Raw genomic sequence first — 536 nt, forward strand, 5'->3', positions numbered from 1 at the left:
CCAGAAACTCGGTCGCAGTCGCCACAACACGAGATCAAGGGCGATAAAATTTACGATGTTTACAAGATGCCCAATTAGCGACTAGTGATGCCCCCCCTACCCCCCCCCCCTTTCCTCAGCTGACCACACGGCTAATTCACTACAGAACAGGCAGACCCAATTCCGCCCGGCTTAATACCCTTTGCCTTATTTACCCTCTCGCTATGAATAAGCCTCCTCCGCCAGTCCCTAAAAAACGCATCCCCACGAGACCGCCGATGGCAACACCGCTGAACTGTCAACCTTTCCTCAAATTCAAATAATGAGTTTCGCGGGAAGGACACGAAGGCGAGGTCGGCGGAGAAAGAGAATTCCTTTCGAGATCCGCGCGTTCTATTGCCATTCCTGCCAGGCACATCCTCTCCGAAAGCAGCGTACCAAACGCAATTTCAGTGCGTATCTCTCCGGGCGCCTGTCCCCACTTCTCCTCTCAGCAATCCTGATGGTGAAACTGTAGCGCCAACTTTTCCTTCCCTCTCTCGGCCCCGCGGGAATGG

This window comes from Penaeus monodon, chromosome 33, assembly GCF_015228065.2.
Source record: "Penaeus monodon isolate SGIC_2016 chromosome 33, NSTDA_Pmon_1, whole genome shotgun sequence".
In the NCBI taxonomy this organism is placed as follows: domain Eukaryota; kingdom Metazoa; phylum Arthropoda; class Malacostraca; order Decapoda; family Penaeidae; genus Penaeus; species Penaeus monodon.